Here is a 7,775-nt window from a genome sequence, read left to right on the forward strand (position 1 = left end):
AAACATCACCGGACTGTGGTGTCAATTAAGTTCCCTAATGTTACACAAATTGTAATTGGATTGATATGTAAAACTGACCTATGATGTTCTTGCAGTTTATGAAAAAAATATATAAATACTTCATTAAATGCAGTCAAATGTACGGTACTTGATTTTACTACCCAGTAGGGGTTTGGGATATGCCATTCAAAATGACATACTGACAGTATTATTTACATATGGATAGCTAAACCAAATGCAAAAACTATGTACTTTTATTGGAACATTTATAAACAAAAACATATTCCGATTCAGTTGTAGTATTCAGATAACTGAGATATATTTATTGTAAGCGTTGAGTTAAGGGATCTAAAATGAGCGTTTATTGCGTTTCGACAGTATTTTTGTGGGACATGAGAGCACCTCAGACCTATCGAATTGCATTCTAAATCTGAAGCATGTCTTTCTGATATCAAATAATGTTCATTTTTTGAAAATCACAATATAATACAAATTTTATGACAAATTATAAAAATTTGATATTTTTCAAATTTTTGATATATAACAGTCCTCGAAGTAAATTTGACAATTCTAATTATATATTCTTAAAGCGTATGTAGCTGGGAGGAAAAGCCGACGATCAATTGAATTTTGACCTTTCATATTGAAGATATGGATTTTTTTCCCAAAAAGACCTAATTGTTTTTGGTGTTTTGGGGAAAAAAATCCATATCTTCAATACGAAAGGTCAAAATTGTCAATATCAAAAATATCAATTTTTAATCGTTTGCCATAAAATGTGTATTAGATTGTGAATTTCAAAAAATTATTTGATATCAGAAGGACATTCTTCGTATTCAGAATGCAATTCGATATGTGTGATGTGCTCTAATGTCCCACAATAAATACTGTCCAAACGTTCATACCCCAGCCCTTAAGGTTGGTTGAAATTCACACCTGTTACAAAAAGACGGAAAAAATTGCAAGAATATTGAAAGTGTCTTTGTATTTATTTGTGACTTACAACATTCTTGCAGTCAGCCAATCAGGTGTGTGCAAAGAGCTTAGACTTGGAGAGTCAATACTCCACCATATTAGTATGTCGCTTGTGTACCTCCAGATTATTTTGTCATGCATCTGGTTCTTATAGCGTATACTTGTTTGTTATCTGAGTTAAATTCATGTTGTGGTGATAGCACATACTGAACCTGCCCACTGAAGGTATTTTGTCCCTCATGGTAAGAATCCAATATAGCTGGATTCCCATGTAGTGTTATTCACAGGGTTACACAGAGAGACCAGACTCTCATAGTCAAACCTCTTTGGCATAAGTCCAATGATTGATGGTGTATGCAATAACTGCCTGAAGCTACTTATCCCAAATTAGCGATAAAGTGTCAAGGGCAACAAACTTTATGTTCTTCTATCATTACAGCGCACAGCAGAGCGCACAGCACACCTGCTTATGTAGGGGAGAATGGAATGTCAGGGTTGTGTTATTGTATGTGCATACCTGCTTATAGGGGAGAATTGAATGTTAGGTTGTGTTATTGGAATGTGCATACGCTTTGGCTACGCGTATGCGCTCCACCTTGAGGTAAACAACTTGAAATATTTGGGCAAAAAATTTGATATTTTCTCTTTAAATCACACTATTTTCTGGTAATAGAATAGAAATAAAGGGTGCAGCATTATCTTTACGCAAATAATGTGTCCTCGGCAGTAAAACGTTTAAATAATGGGTTCGGCTGCGCCTCACCCATTATTTATGTTTTTACTGCCTCGGACACATTATTTTCGTGTAAAGGATCATGCATTACCCTTTATTTCCTAAATAAAGCAAACGTCTAACATGTTCACGGACTTTGTTTTTTTTCTGTATCTACTACCATTGGGGAGTTGGTGGAAGAGATGAGGTGTTATATGCGTGGGCTAGTGTTTGTCTTTAAGATATCCCAAGGCAGTTATTGCAGATACTTATTTGAGTTGCTAATTGTTTTGCCAGTATTACTTGCTTCATTGACAAGGTTGGCATAGTGTAAAGTCTGATTCTTACTCTACATCGCAGCGCGATGCGATGCTATACAAATTGAAATCTGAGCCAGGTTTTTACGAGCTCTGGCGGTGAAAATTCTCATCGCAGCGGTGAAAATTTAGGTCCGTGATGGAGTTGGATTTTGTTAAACTTTATAGCATCGCATGCACGCTTGTGACTGGCTGCTGGAAAATGAAGGCCGGTAGAATGACCATAAAAGGAGATGCAGACCCCACATGCTTTTAAAATATCAAAGCATGGCGTGATCGCGCGATGCTGCAATGTTTTAAAAGTATCGCATCATGCTGCGATGTGGAGTAAGAATCAGACTTTAGGCTATTCCAAACTACCAGTGCTGTGGAATTTAGTTGGAATCATTGTGTTTCATCTTGCAAATTATCTACTGCGTAGTCTTTTGAAAATTTACCAAGATTCAACTTTGATTCTTGCAAATAATTTTGACAAGAATCGGTGCTAATTCTCACTGAAATTCTAACCCTGATTGGAAGTATATAGCAAGAATGTAATGTTGAATTCAAACATTCATATTCGGCAATAATTCTCCTAAAACAAACAGAATTGCCGGAATAAAAAAAGTTCATGCCAAAAAAGTTTGCATGGATCAATTTGATGAAAATTATATGATCGTGAGCTTGTTTTCATTGTTGAAAGGGATTCAGTCACGTTTCACTGTTGTTCATCACCGTCTAATAACGCACGCCTGCATGGTTTACTTGGCTCGGGCAGCTATAGCTGTCCTCACAAAGTGAACCATGCGGACGCAGCATTGTTAAAAGGTGGTGAACAACAGTGAAACATGACTGAATTCCTAATACTGCCACATGGGACAATATTGAGCTACTAAAATTATCTATTGTGCATTAACTTGACAGAATAACAATAGCTAAATTCTCTCCTAAATTCTTAGCCTGATAGGGAGAGATTATATGACAACAATGCAGCATCCTTGAGAATAATAGTTAATAATTATCTTTTGTAGATAACTTGAACATAAATCAAATGATTTACAGGATGTTTGTGTAAGCACCAGAGGAAAAAGAAGTTATAGACGCTATTAATTACTTGTTCAAAGCTGCTTAAAGTTGTACATTTTAAGTACTTTTGCTTCTATTGAACAGCTAGCAATGAATACTGTCTAATTTATTATATCCCTGGCTGTTCAATAGAAGCAACAGTACCAGTAATTAAAACATAAAACTTCATCCAGGTTTGAAAAAAAAAATAGTAAATAACTCTGGTTTCCAACCTTGAATAACAAGTAATTTATGATTAAATGCAGCTGTGAGTATTGCGATCACATTTTCTGCTGGTGCTTAGTTTTGTGTGAGAATCTTGTGAATTGTAGCATCACACCATCCTGATTCGATTAGATGTTGAACTTGACTAGACAGTAGGACAGTGACAGCCACCTGCCTGTATAAACAATGATATGAGCGTGATTTCTACAGCTCACAAGTCAGCCTGGGTGAGGTGCTTTGAACTGATGTAGTATAATGTGCAGCTTCTTCCTACCAAATGTAATTGTTATGATGAGGATGATTGACAGATGATGTAATGATGATGATGACATTATAACTGTATATATATGCCTATGTATAATCAACAACAACAAAACCTTCATGTATTTGCAATTTTGTGCTGAAACTCTTTGCATTAAAACAAAAACATATCTGCCTAGCCCTACATATAAATTGTGTCACGCCCTCTTTCCAAAAACAAAAACAAACAAAATTTGTGCAGGCTTTTTGTAGTGTGTTTCTACTGATAGACACCATGTGAAACCTGTGTTTGCTGCCATCACTGTGTTTGCTGCCACATCACACCTTTTTCTGCTATCATACATTTTGTAGCCAGGCCAATATGCAGGGGGACCAGACTTTTCACAAATATGGACCGTTCCCTCTAATAATCACTTGGAAGTGGTCCCTTTGTTATTTTTATCCCCCTGGCTACAAAGTGAAGGGGGAACTTGCGATGGTGTATTCCTTCTGTAGGACTGTAGGGTATGGATCCAGCAAACACAATTTTTTTTAATGTTTAAATGTCGGATTACATAATGTTATGAAGTGTTGACAACATATTTTGCCAAAATGTTTGCCGAGAAATATTTTCTAAAATGTTGACAACATGTTGCAGCTCAAAATATGCTAATTAATTAATTAGCTGATTTGCACAAAAAATTGCAATTGACCTGCAGGGGGATTTGCAAGTTTTACTTGCTGTCTTTTTGTCTGTCTAGTTGGATCTTGGACATGTTTATCCTTTTTTATCTAGGGACATGGGAGGGGCCACCTGTCCTTGCTTATGACCATAGCTCTATATATCAAGATACTGCAGTACAGCAAATAACCAAATACCTACATCTGTCAGAGTAGGTATGTCAATTCACCTTTTCGGTAAATCCCATAAGCCTTTACGAGTACACCTGAGACCTCATCATTTGACGTCATGCTGATCTGCGCTGATGCGCATATCGTTTATCGACATCGTTTAATACTGCGCATTGCAAGTCGGCGTGACATCAAATGACGAATTCTCAGGTGTACTCGCAAAGGCTTATGGGATTTACCGAAAAGGCGAATTGGGTCGCTTCTACTAAACTGGATAACAGGTTGACATTTTTCCAACACAGCAACCATACTCAGTAGAAACACTCTGCAGTGGGATGGTTGATTGATTGATTGATTCACCAATTCTCACAATATGATGCGCCACGTACGGATGCTGGTCCATTTGTTACCTTCCTGAGTCAACATTGATGTTCTATTGGGTTAACATGTCAAGTAGACTGAGAGAATACAGGCTGTATCAAAATGATTGGTACCCATTCATTTCCAATGATTATCAACAAACCTGCAACACCAAAATGCAACATAAGGCCAAAAAAAAAATTGTTTGTCCATAGAGGCTTATGAAACAGTTGGGTCGGTAGGTCGGATTTTTTTTTTTTTTTTTTTTTAGATATTGCACTTGAAACTGACAATTTGAAGACTGGTAAATAAGTCAAAACACACAGCACTTTACTGGTTTAACTCTTGAGATGGTTCTGCATGTTATACTGTTCATTTTCTTTACATTTTCTTTCTTTAAATTTATACTAACCCCTGTTTTATACGGTGTCCCATCGATGCCAAAAAAATAAAATTAAAAAATTAAAAATTAAAAAAATTTCAAAAAAAAAAAAAATCCAAAAAAAAAAAAAAAAAAAAAAGACACAGTCAGGACCAGGGTACACGGTCGGTCGGACATATGGACAAACAAACAATTTTTTTTTTGGCCTAAGGGTCATCTAATTTGTCGATTAAGTTATAACAGGTCATAAAACTATAAATTCTGGTCATTTCAAGAGGATCCAATGTTACATTTGGAAGAAGCACTGGTTTCAATGAACATCATAACAGATGGGTACCAATACAGCCTGTAAACAGCGCCACCAAGGATCCTGTGTCATCAATAGAAAGAAAAAGGATTTAGTATGATTGAATTGTTATTTTAGTGTGCCAGCAAACGACACAGACAGTGGCATATGTTCCTATTAATATTGGTTATTTTGCATTATGTATTATACCCAGGCTTTGAATGTCAACTTACTCCATGGCATGGGTAAACAGCTAGTGGTGCATCATGTGATGTGATCAAACAAAATCAAACAGAAAGTCGTGACTTTTTAAACATTTTCCCTCCAGAATTTCATTCCAAACTATTTTCATGTGAAGGAAAAATGTTTTTCCCTTCTATTTTTTGTTGCAAAAAAGTAAATTTTGATTTGCCCACCTCTACACATTATTTGATCCATATCTTAAACTAGGAGTTGCTGCGACTGATTTTGCTTGATTGCATCACATTATTGTGACTTGCAAGAACTAGTTGATCAATTCCAATGGATATATGCATTTTTAGATGTACCATATTCATTCCACTAAGGGAAGGTATATGAAAGTTTGGACAGTATTTATTGTGGGAGATTAGAGCACATCAGACATATAGAATTGCATTCTGAATACAAAGAATGTCATTCTGATATCAAATAATTTTGATTTTTTGAAATTCGCAATGTAATACACATTTTATGGCAAATCATTAAAAATTGATATTTTTGATATTTAACAGTACTCAAAGTAAATTTTATAAATCTGATGATTTCTACTTAAAGTGTATGTAGGTGGGATGAAAAGCCGACGATCAATTGAAAAATTTGACCTTTCGTATTGAAGATATGGATTTTTTCCCAAAACACAAAAAAAAAATTAGGTCTTTTTGGGAAAAAATCCATATCTTCAATATGAAAGGTCAAAATTTTCAATTGATCGTCGGCTTTTCCTCCCAGCTACATACACTTTAAGACTATATCATTAAATTTATAAAATTTACTTGAGGACTGTTATATCTCTAAAATGTGAAAAATATCAAATTTTAATAATTTGTCATAAAATTTGTATTTTATCGTGAATTTCATAAAATGAAAATTATTTGATATCAGAAAGACATTCTTCGTATTCAGAATGCAATTCGACAGGTCTGATGTGCTCTCATGTCCCACAAAAATGCTGTCGAAACGCTCATTCCAGTTCCCTTAACCGCCCTGGACATGTTGTTTTTAGTAGATTCTTACCATTAGTATTACTAATAACTGCCTGAAAGGGTTTAAGCTGAAACAAGGTAAAGTGAAAGAAATCCCACTGGTTATTATGGCCATTTCTAACATGAGACATAAAGTCATAATAAAAAAAATATGACTTTATGTCTAATTTTGCTCTGTTGACTGCAAACAACAAATTTGGCTGATTCCATTTTTAGTTGGAACATGTGTAAACGTTACATATCATGCAAAAAAAATCAAAAAAATTAACAATTTCATGTTTAAGATCGTACATTATGGCTTTAAAAATTGATAAAGATACTCTCATGCATGAAATCACCACTGTAAAATAGCATTATCAGGAATTGTTAGCAGAATGACCATAACTTGACTCGAAAGGTAAAGCTTAATGAAATGATTTGAGTGGGGGAGTAAGCAAGATAATGAGTGCCTATATGCACTTACAGGGGGTATGGGTGTTTAATGGAATGAATATGGTACAAATGTATATGTGATATTTTATTTTGGTACCTTGTTAGTGTATTTATTCTTCTACCCTACCACAACAAAAGGGCACAAGTATCATTTTTGCATAATTTGAGAGTTTTCACCGTAATAGATGACCTCATGCAGTTTGTATACATGTAAACAAAATGTCAACATGCTAATTTCACACCGTTAACCCTTCTAAATTTTGACACATCCCACAATGCATTTCTTTCATGTACTGATTTGCTATTCAGTGTAACATACCGTAAAAACTCAATAGTTTTCAATATCATGTTTTCAAAAGTGCTTGATAGTAAGCACATATGCTAACTATAGAGTTACTGTAGGTCAATAGTGACAAGAAATTGTGGACAAGATCAGGATGAGCTCAGTTATTGTGGTATTTGCAATGGTTAGCAAATTAGTACAGGGAAGAAATGCATTGTGGGAAGTGTGCATAACTTCTCTGAGGTAGGGGAGAGCGGGGAGTGTTCGCCCTATTTTTTTCTGACCAGCCTAGCGATGTCAATTTTAAGGTTTGGGATGACCTGATTAGCCCATGTGAAAGCCCTATGTCTTAGCTATATACGGCCACAATGCCAGACCTATAGGCCTTACAATAGCAACAGGATAGAGCAAACAAAAAAGTTTTGCAAAGTGGCGAACGAACTT

At 35.3% G+C, this 7,775-nt stretch overlaps 1 long non-coding RNA gene across 1 annotated transcript; it reads left to right on the top strand.

The window, feature by feature from the left end:
• Window positions 1–4,385: 4,385 nt before the first annotated feature.
• On the top strand, window positions 4,386–5,777 carry LOC140157556 (uncharacterized). The gene is made up of 3 exons (XR_011859702.1): window positions 4,386–4,414; window positions 4,612–4,913; window positions 5,319–5,777. It is a non-coding gene; the product is annotated as an uncharacterized lncRNA (long non-coding RNA).
• Window positions 5,778–7,775: the final 1,998 nt, after the last annotated feature.

This window comes from Amphiura filiformis, chromosome 7, assembly GCF_039555335.1.
Source record: "Amphiura filiformis chromosome 7, Afil_fr2py, whole genome shotgun sequence".
NCBI lineage: Eukaryota > Metazoa > Echinodermata > Ophiuroidea > Amphilepidida > Amphiuridae > Amphiura > Amphiura filiformis.